At 34.0% G+C, this 10,779-nt stretch overlaps 1 long non-coding RNA gene across 1 annotated transcript; it reads left to right on the forward strand.

Moving 5' to 3' along the window:
* The first annotated feature begins 2,928 nt into the window (after positions 1 to 2,928).
* LOC136342878 (uncharacterized) lies at positions 2,929 to 4,879 on the forward strand. The gene is made up of 3 exons (XR_010732705.1): positions 2,929 to 3,142; positions 3,489 to 3,833; positions 3,899 to 4,879. It is a non-coding gene; the product is annotated as an uncharacterized lncRNA (long non-coding RNA).
* Positions 4,880 to 10,779: the final 5,900 nt, after the last annotated feature.

Consider the following 10,779-nt stretch of genomic DNA (forward strand, 5'->3'; position numbering starts at 1 on the left):
ACCGACCATGGACTTTGAATGTTTGGTGTGGTATTTTAGATAGACATCTGATCGAGCCACATTTTATTGATGGAAAGCTCAATGTATCGGAATTTTTTGCTAAAAGCTTTACCACATCTTGAAGAAGTTAATTTATCGCCAAGGTTCACAATGGGGTTTCAGAATGATAAATGTCTTGCTCATTATATCGGAAATATTAGAGAAGTTTTAAATGAACATTTTCCAAAAAGATGGATTGGACGTGGTAGTGGAGTTAACTGGCGATCCCGATCACCACTTATGATTTCACCAATTTTCTTTGTGGAACCATTTGAAACATATTGATTAGAAGTAATTAGTGGCAACTATTGTCGAAGACATCAGAAACGCTTGTACAAATATCAGACCTGAAATACTAGAAAATACCACACAACCATTTCAAAACAGAATTGTCAACTGCCTCGAGCAGTACCATTTCGAATATTTGTTAGACTGATTTCTTGTAGAATAAAATAAAATTTACTTCATAACAAATAAAATGAGTCAAATACCTTTGTAAAGTTTAAGAAAACGGTTATTTTGTGTCTAGTATTATTATGAACTTGATCATTTTCAGCAAAAAATGTTTCCTATAAAAATATTTTTACTGTCCATCAAGAACTCGAATCTCCACAAAAAATTGGGTGTTTCATTTGAAAAAATGAAGTTGACCCCGAATGATAGGTGAAGGTGACCTTGAAAAACGAAATTGACAACATAAAAACTTCCGCTCCAAACAATAAAAAAGACTTTATTCGAACATTTTCGTGTAGATCTTCTGGATTTCAAGGTATTTGCTTGTCTTATTTATCTAGAATCACCCGGTATGTATGTATGTTCGTGGTGGCTTTGGGCTATTTCAAGTTTGTTACTAATGGATATTTAGCGTTACAAAATAAACATTCTCTCACGCTCGAGATCATTTGTTACAGTGCATCTATCAATAGGCCTTGTTGTGTGTTTTCAAGGGAATGTTTATATTGTCAGAACTTTGATATTTTTTATTTGTCCCTTAAGAATTTCTCCAGTTGAAACCGTTCGAGTACATATTTACATTTAAATTTTAAGGATTTTATGAATTTCAATTACCATAATTAATAATTCATAAATGATGTTGGAACAAAAGCTGTAACAGATTTATTTGTTCAGGTTAATTAGCCAAAAGCTTCAGATGAATGTTCGAGACAAAGTCACCTCAATATAAACATCAAAAATACGTCTTTAATCGCGATGAAAGCTGGATTTATTCGAAGTTTCTTCCCCGCAAACTGTAGGGGGATCGCTAAGATAATTTGTATTGAACATTACGCAAATGTTAATGTCGGAATTGGCAGATGTTTAAATGATTCAAATTCTGTTCTCAATACTCTCTACGATTACGTCTTAGGTCTTATTGCCACTGAATTGTAAATCGGTATTAAGTCGGTTCACTGATAAGGGCCCATTACAAAATATACTAATTATTCATCAGACAGCAGTAGCACTAAAATCTCGATTGTTGAGATATACCTAACTAACTAATCATTCCCCTTTTCATTAACTTGGAGATGATCTATTATAAAAGTTCATCACGCATATTTAGGACTAAAATATTAATAGTGTCAACTTTAACTTCGAATCAGTTTCCATGGAAACGATGAAATGGAGCCTGGATATTGGAAACTAGTTTGATCTCGACCCCGATGTGAGCTTCACGTTAAAATTACCCATATATTATCCAGGGCCGGAGTTGGGAAAGGTTCCTCTTTCGGCGTTTACAACTATTGAAATATAGACAATATTCTCTGGATGAGGAAATAAGTCTGAAATTTCAGTTGTCGCGCATTTATTCTGTTTAACAAATTTTTAAAAATGTTTTTTCAATAGGCTGCACTATGCAGGGCGTTGAAATGGGAAATGGAAAAGGTTAAGGGGGTATTTCTGAGTCCAAATTAAAAAAAAATTCGACAACTGTCTGTTAGCAATATCACATCCAAAATACAGGGTGTTGAAATGAAGAAAAAATATGTTTTTTACTATACATTATCAAAAAAATGTCTGTGCCGAACATATTGGAATGTCTTTTAGAAAAATCAAAGTCGATCTAGAAATTTGAGGGCTGTGCCCATGGGGCAAGTCTGATGGAACTTTACCCAAAAACAACAGCGACCAGCGGATCTTTGTGGTCTTTCTAAGTATTTCTGATAAATTAGATAAAAATGTAACTTTCTTGACGTTCGATTTCTCCACGGAGCTCATTTCGTTTGCGAGATGAAAGGTCTAATAGAAACTGTTGCACGTCCCTGAACCTCTTGGGAAAATGTCATTTATATTCATAAAATATTGATAGAGAAAAAAAACATATAAATCCGCTTGATACTCTTTTTCTAGATATTAATGGGCCCACTTTAAAAACCTGCATCGCAGACCTCGATCCGAAGCTAGAAAAATCGATATTTTAGCTATCCTAATGCCTTAAGAGAGAAAAATATGCCACATTATACTTAAGTAAGGAAATATATTAAACTTAGAAGCGTGCTGGTTGTTGGGGTTTCCAAGCAATTTTTAATAAGGCCTTTGTTTTCTTCGTAAACTACGATATGTTATTGAGAAAATTTAAAACGATGCCTTGGTCGAGCTCGAACGCTAACTTGCGAAGGATAAAAATTGCTCAAGTACCTCCCTTTATTGTTTTTCAGTGGTGAAGTGTTCTAGCCTAATCGAAATTCAATTAGGTTGTAAGATAACGGATTATCTCTGGCTGGGAAAATGAGCATCGAGGAATGCCATCAATCTTGCCTGGTCTGGTAAATTACAATTTCAAGTTCCAATTAATTTAAAATTTCGAAAGCTAAGAAGAAAATATCTATATCTCAATTTATGAGTGCCTGCCCCGATAATCTATAAATGTAGATACTTAAAGATTGTTGGGAGATTATTAGATATGTATACTCATGTTGGCCCATTTAAAACAGTCCATATGAAATGTCTCGAACGGACATTTTTCCTTCAGAAAACGCCAGTTTTAGTTTTAAGGGGGATATTTTTAGGCCATGGATTTGTAGGTGCAGAGTCATTCCCCTAAACGGGGTGGCTTCAAGAATCCTAAATGGCACTGGGAGTCAAGCGGCACATCAAATCAAAGGTATGTCAATTCTCTTTACAAGTATACTAAAAATTTTTTTGGCTTCGCCTATAAATATTAAAAAAAAAAACGTTTTAAAACATCGGTGAAATAAACCGCAAAAAATAACCTAAACTTAATAATAATAAACTCACTAACACCACCAAAAATAATTTTTATCATCGAATTCTTAAGATAAGGTGATGAGATTTGTTAGCATTGAACGGGTAGTTTTGTTCCAATTTTCCACCGATCAGAATTGTACCGCGAAATGTGTCGATTCATCTGACGATTCAAAGTATCATGGTTTACACCACTTAAAAGATAATTGAAATGATCATTATCTATTTCAAAAACAATGAAATAGCCAGGGAAATAGCAAGAATTTTTAATGGAGGAAATACGGTAGAAATCTGAGTCATCCCGACGTGACGAATTCAATATTTAAATTCATGAAGCCTGGATTCGTTGCTAACAAAAAACACGTAAGAAGACACACTGTTACCAACGAGGCTGCACAGATTCTAATTTTGGAACATATTGAACTGAATCACGTAAGTCAACAAAAATTATTTTAGGCACCCGAGGAACAACATCAGGTATTCCACATCGAGTACTCAGGGGATCTTGAAAAGGCACAATTTCTATCCCTATAAGATGCATCTCATTCATGAGTTCAGTGGTGAAGATGCAGATTGCCGTATGCAATTATGTGAGCTGATGAATGAAAGCATTTTAATCAATCGTAATTTTTTATATTTTACATTCTTTTCTAAGGAATGCACATTTTTTCTGAATGATTTCGTCAACAGACCTAATTGGAGATATTGGAGTGGTGTGAATCCTAGAATTATGAGAGAACAGCATTCACAGGATTCAGAAAATTGTGAATGTATGGGCTGAGACTTTGAGAAATCGTATTTTCGGAATCTTTTTCTACCTGATAACCAGACGGTAGAATTTTACCTTAATCTGCTTCAAGACTTGATCTACCCTCACATTGTGGATATCCTTAAAAACGACGATCAGACCCCAGAGAATGATATATTTTTTCGTCAGAATGGCGCCCCGTCACACTATGCGGTTCCTGTACTAACTTTTGGATCCACATTTTCCCGAACACTGGATTAGTAGATGAGGTTTTATTGAATGGCGTCCAAGATCGCCTGATTTAACGCCACCGGATTTTTTCTTTTGATGTAGTTTAAAAATTATTGTTTATAAAACGAAATTCACCTTACTGGAATATTTTGACTTCTAAATAGTGATAGAATGTGGCGAAATAACTTCAAAAATGCTATAAAGTGTTCATGAAAAGGTTGATCAGAAAGTTTATTATTGTATGAAAATAAATGGGCCGGAATTTGAACACTTAATTAAATAAGACATTATTTCAAAAATGAATTTCTTTCGATTTATTTTACAGATGTTTTAAAACGGTTTGTTTTACAATATTTCGATGCAGAGCAAAAAAATGTCAACATACTTATAAAGAGAATTAAAGTACCTTTGATTCGATGAGCTACTTGACGATCCTAGCCATTTAAGATTGTTGAAGGGGTTGACACCCTATTTAGGGGGATGATTCTGTACCTATGAATTTATGATCTAAAAATGTCCCCCTAAAAAGTAAAATTTGCGTGTCTCGGGGTTTTCCGAAGGAAGAAATTCCATCCAAGAAATTTCAGGTAGATTATTTTAAATGGGCCACCTTGTATATATATATTGTAGTAACTTTATTGGAATAAATTCAGCATCTACATGGAATTTGATTTTTAGCAAATTTCCTACACGGCTAATTTTTATTTTATCCGATACTCTTTTTGGTAGTGTTATGGTGCTACAAATGTCAACCCCTTAACCAGGGCGAGAGTTATCCTTAAGAGTTTGAATGGAAAGGAGTCCAAGTGATACATCATTTTAAAGATCTTTTCAACCGGACTATCGGAAATATTTTTATCTCATCATAGAGCAAAATAACACTAATAATAAATTATTTTCATATCTAAATGTTGTTTGTTTATTTGTAATTTTCTTTTACGAAATATTTCTGAAAAACCACAATAATTTGAGTATTCCTCCAATACACATTTAGTTTATTTCGTTTAATAGAGCTAAGAAGTACTTCACGTAACTTAGAAAATTGCGACTAATGCCTCACCTAACCGAATTTCATGAAATGGAAATTTTAATGATGATGGAATGGGGCGGCAGAGTTCCCACACAAAATGGAGATATTCCATTATTTCGGCAAAAGTATCCTGATTTGCCGCCTATTAATCAAAGAATCATAAGTAAAATAGAAAAAAATTTAGAGATCATGGTCGTGTGAAAAAACCCTAAGGAACAGACCGCAAAAAATGGATAACGATACAAAAATTTACGGACTCTTGGCATTAAAAGGAAACCCGATTACACCAGTTAGGCAGATAGCTCGTGAAAATTTAATCAGTGATGGATCCGTTTTGAAAATATTGAAAAATGCAAATATTCGGCTTTATAAAATGCAAATACATCAAGAATTGCTTGAGCATGATAGAGATCGACGAACTGGATTTTGCGAAAGGATTATGAACGCTCTTCAACGATTCGAAATACCTATGGAATGGATTTTGTTTACTGATGAGGGAACTTTTACATTAAATGGACATGTCAATAAGCAAAATTGTCGATATTGGTCTGCAGTGAATCTTCATTAGATGAGGAAAGGTCACACGCAGTAACCTGCAAAAATAAATGTTCGGAAGGGTTTCATAGGGAACCGAATATTTGGACCAATATTTTTCGATGAAAATTTAAATGGCGAACGATATTTAGAATTTCTTGAAGACGAACTAGTTCCTACATTATCTAATTTATTTCCTAGTGAAGTAAATCCACACGTGCCGGACGAACGGATTTAATTACAAGATGGAGCACCAACACATTTTGCTTGGAATGTCGTCTTATAACTAGATTCATCTTTTCCAAATCAATGGATAAAAAAAATAGGTCAATAGAATCGCCACCGAGATCTCCCAATTTCAATCTTCTCGATTGCTTTTATGGGGATACCTGAAATCGAAAGTTTACAATGCGAAACCACATGATATCGACGAACTCAAAGAATGTATAGGACAAAAAATCAAGCAAAAACTCCAAATACTTTAGAAAAGTTAGGGGTGAGTTTTATTATTGTTTGGACTGTGCCAAGAAGTCAACGGTGAACATTTGAACAGTTGCTCAGTTAAAGGAAATAATAATTTGATTGCTTAAAATGTCGTTTATTTTTAATATTATTTTGCTCTAGCGTTAAAAGTAATATGTAAGATAAACTCGGCTTGGAAAAAATCTTTAAATTTTTGCATCGCTTGAACCCCCTTTCCATTTGAACTTTTAAGGGTAACCCTAGTTAAGGGGTTGACATTTGTAGCATGGGAATACTACCAAAAAGTGTATCGGATAAATAGAAAATTGACGTGTTTAAGCAATTTTGCTAAAACTCAAACGCCATGTAGATACCGAATGGATTCCAGCTAAAGTTACCACACTGTAGATATACAGGGTGGCCCATTGAAAACGAAACAGAGGCATTTGCGGGTACTTAGAAATGTATATTTGAAAAATGCTCGGACACGTAAACTTTATATTCGGGGGGGACACATTATAAACGTATACTCGCTCCTTTCACTTCAACACCCTAGCCGGGGCGAGTTAAACCCTTAAAAATCTTAAATGGAAAGTATGGTCGAGTAGCACCTTGTTTGAAAGGTCTTTCGATTCTCGTTATAATGATACCCAAATTAACTAACTTTTATTCAGTAGTTTTCGAGAAATTTGGAAAAATGTCATTAAATTGCCAACAAGTGGAATGCTCTGTTAAAATCGTAAATTAGGAAAATTAATAGTAAAACATTAACAAAAGTAAGCATGTGGAATTACTGGGGAATACTGTTTATCCCTTCCTCATTGACATTGTTGAACATGATGACCGCTATCAAGACAACCAATTAGTGTTCCAACAAGACGGAGCTCCTCCACATTATGCACGACGTGTTAGGGAGTTTTTGAACAGAGAGTTTCCAGAACAATGGATTGGGCGAAGAGGTCCTATAGAGTGGCCGGCTAGGTCTCCAGACATGACTCCGTTAGACTTCTTCTTATGGGGCCATTTGAAAAGCAAGATCTACGTAACAGAACCGGAGTCTCTGGAAGAATTGCGACGACGAACTGTTAATGAATGCCGTCTAATAACTCCACAGATGCTTCAAAATGTTAGGACTCGTTTTGAACAGAACTTGTATTACTGTATGGAAGCTAATGGTGAACAGTTTGAGTATCTTATCAATTAAAAGAACATTTGTTAATGTTTTACTATTAATTTTCCTAATTTACGATTTTAACAGAGCATTCCACTTGTTGGCAATTTAATGACATTTTTCCAAATTTCTCGAAAACTACTGAATAAAAGTTAGTTAATTTGGGTATCATTATAACGAGAATCGGAAGACCTTTCAAACAAGGTGCTACTCGCAGATACTTTCCATTTAAGATTTTAAGGGTTTAACTCACCCCGGCTAGGGTGTTGAAGTTGAAGAAAGGAGCGATTATACGTTTATAATGTGTCCCCCTCGAATATAAACTTTACGTGTCCGAGCATTTTTCAAATATACATTTCTAAGTACCCGCAAATGCCTTTGTTTCTTTTTCAATGGGCCACCCTGTATACTTTGAAACTGAAATTGGAGTAACAAAATACTGAAAATCCCGTTGCAATTGTTGGCAGTTTCCATGGATATTTTGCAGCTATCAATAAAATTGTACTTAATTCTTTAACGGGAAATCATTCGAATTGGTTAGACAGGGCCGAGGGCACACATTAATAAGTTGAAAATTGCCTTTTAAAGTTCATTGCTAATATGGAAGGCCTCATGCGCATATTCTCTCATTACCACATACTGGGTGTTACAGAAACAATGCTATAAGTGTTGGGTGTTAGAAGGTAAAACATAAAGTGACTTACCTAAACTTGTCTTACATAAAGCTACTTAGTTTTTTCCACGTAATGCCAAAATATTTTTTCATTCCCTAAATTGGGAATAAATTTCGTAGTTTTTGATTTACAGATTGGAGAATGCTCCAACGATGCTTTTTGAGCTCGTTGAATTCATTTAAACCATCCGATTCGAGCTAACTAAGAATGACGTATACCGAAATACAAAAAAATCGATCGAATTTTTTTATCGATGCCAATAACTTGAATTTTTTACGAATTCTAATACTTTCGACAGTTTTACATCAAAAGGGCTTTCGTAAAAGAACTCATATATCTAACGGTTTTTGAGATACTTTCAGCGAAATAACATTTTTACCATGAAGTACACGGAAGGAATATTATTTCTAGCATTTCTGAAGATTTGGACAATCAAAAGAGGGCATATTTTATACGGTTGGCTGGACCGTCTCTAACAATACAAGTTATTGTTGTGTCACGGAAACGCAGGAATTTATGATTTTACTTTTTTATAATCGTATATTACCCAAAAAAGAAAATATTAACCATTACTCGATTCTATACAGCTCTCTCGAGCTATATAGGGTGTCCCAGCGGAAGCCGCCGTTAGGCGTGTTGGGGAAACTATGAATAGCAAAGCTACGAAAATTTTGTGAGTTGATAAGAGCTTTGGGGCAACCTCACTTGAAATATTTTCAATGACGTTACACTTCTGATTGTACCGGAAGTCGACGCTTGCTTATTATAAATGGAACACCCTATATATTATTGCACTTATGGACCTTGCGTTCAATTTTAATACAAGCTTATTAAACGTGGGCTTTCTTAGAATTAATGGTTTTCAAGATATATACAATTTAACGTTGAAAGTGAAAGATGTAGACGTCTGCAGAATTGGAAATTGTTAATAAAATTATTTATAATTTTGCATTCTAATATAACAACTATAGCACTTAAACCGAAAGGTGTTTTGTTACTTTTTTTGCCACAACACTAAAGAAGGTGCATATTTTAGTGTACTGCCAAGCTTTGCGTAATATTTCATACAAGGTGTCCACAAAAATAAAGTCAACTCAAAAAATGATCAAAATTTTTAACGAAACTCTACTATTATTTTCATATAGTGTGAAATTAAGTTGAAAAAGAACTTATCTTCATATTTAATTATTTCAAGCAAAATTACATATTTTTTAGAAATTCACTTTAATAAGTTGGTGCAGGGACAGGACATCCGTAATTCGAACATATAATGTTATAATTAAATTAGCTTTATTTATACAGGGGTGTGGAAAGGGCGTTTCATATTAGTAGGCCATCAGCTAACCAGATATTCCTTATTTGAAAATAATTAGACTTTCCTTACAGCACTTTTTTCTTTTGCCTTTTATACTCATTGCACAGGGTGATGAAGTTAGTAAAACAAATTATTTTTGTTAATAACTTGGGTGTTTCTTAATATATTGTAACGCAATTTGGCAATGATGTATATTGTTTGCTTAGGCGCACATTTCCTATGATTTGAGTAAAAAAAATTGGAGAAAAAATGGGGAAAATAGAGAGTCGTGTATACGTTGCCCCCTCCCCCCACAACTCGTTTTTGTAAATGTCAATGGTGCTTTTGTTTTACAGCTTACTTTCGAAAATATTTCAGCCTATTGCCCCCCAATATGTATTTCCTATTTTCCATTTATGTCAAGAACGTTGTCCCAAAACACACATGATTGCTGTTCTAGCAGTTTGTATACATTGCCCTTCTAAATGTCTTGATTTTCCATTTGGAAATCAAAATTTTACAAGAACAACGTAATCCAGATAAAGAAGCAACTAATTTGAATAACTAAATCAATGACCCACTGGCGAGCACCAAAAAAGATTGGGGGAAAAATGTGAATACAACCCCTCATTTTCTCTATTACTTTAGTAACAAAAGTTATTAACAAAAGTGATTTTTCTACTAACTTCAATGCCCTGTGTAATGAGTACAAAGCGCTAAAAAAAAATTGCCATAAAGAAAATGTAATTATTTTTGCATAAGGAATCTCTGGTTAGTGAGTTGGCCTGTTAATGCGAGACACCCTGTATAACTAATATTTTTATTTAAATGCGTACAACTTATGTCATATAATTATGGCATTTTTCTGGCATTTCTAGTTTGCACAGATACGTCTATCATATTCGTATCATAGCTTGAAACTAGAGATCTACTATTCCTGCATTAACCTATAAAACAAAATTATCCAATAACTATACAACTTTACTTTATGTAATTAAATGTGAAACTAACTTCTTTTTCGACATAGTTTCATAACACATCAAAATGTCAATAGAGTTTCATATAAACTTTTGGAGTATTGACCATTTTTTGATGTCCGAGCTGACTCTATTTTTTGGACACTCTATAGAAAATAGTAAGCAAAGCTTGGCAGCACACTAAAATATTGACCTTCTTCAGTATAGTGACAAAAAAATTTTACAAAATCTTTTTCCGTTTGTTAACAATTTCCAATTCTGCAGACGTCTGCATCTGTCAATTTCAACATTGAATTTCATATATCTTGAACACTCTTAATTTTAAGAAAGCCAACATATTAAGAAACTTGTATTAAAATTGAACATATGATCCAATAATGCAATAATATATAGGGTGTTCCATTTAAAATACGCA

The sequence above is a fragment of the Euwallacea fornicatus genome, chromosome 13, assembly GCF_040115645.1.
Source record: "Euwallacea fornicatus isolate EFF26 chromosome 13, ASM4011564v1, whole genome shotgun sequence".
Taxonomy (NCBI): domain Eukaryota; kingdom Metazoa; phylum Arthropoda; class Insecta; order Coleoptera; family Curculionidae; genus Euwallacea; species Euwallacea fornicatus.